We start from the raw sequence: 540 nt of genomic DNA on the forward strand, positions 1-540 counted from the left end.
TTCGCACCTGCTGTCGGCATAACACACACTCGACACAATTATCCCTAGGAAAGACCTAAGGGACAAGACTCCAACCCAAAACTAAACAATATATAGGAGTCTACGACAATATCAACCAATACTCGTAGTCCAGCCTATATGGCATAGGACCCGTAGTATTAACATCACAACCAGGAGATCGGCCTATATGGCCAAAGATCCCCTAGAAAACAACATTTCCACAATCTCTGCACAAACAATAATCACTACCAAGCAATCATCACTAAGGCATGTCTAATCCATAGCTAATCAACCAAGTAGTAAATAATCAAGACATGCATCTCATCTTAATCTTAATTCACCTATAATCGATCATCTTAGTCCTATTCAGGTTAATATCTCAGTCTTAATTCCATTTCATCTCAGCATAGCCCGTGCTAAACTGAGTCCGGTGTAATAAATAACCCTAAGGACTCTATCATGCAACAGTGTAAGCATTCTACTCAATATGAATACTCAATCTTCCCTAAGTTCCAAGTGGAACTCAAACAAACCAACTCA

This window comes from Brassica oleracea, chromosome C1, assembly GCF_000695525.1.
Source record: "Brassica oleracea var. oleracea cultivar TO1000 chromosome C1, BOL, whole genome shotgun sequence".
NCBI lineage: Eukaryota > Viridiplantae > Streptophyta > Magnoliopsida > Brassicales > Brassicaceae > Brassica > Brassica oleracea.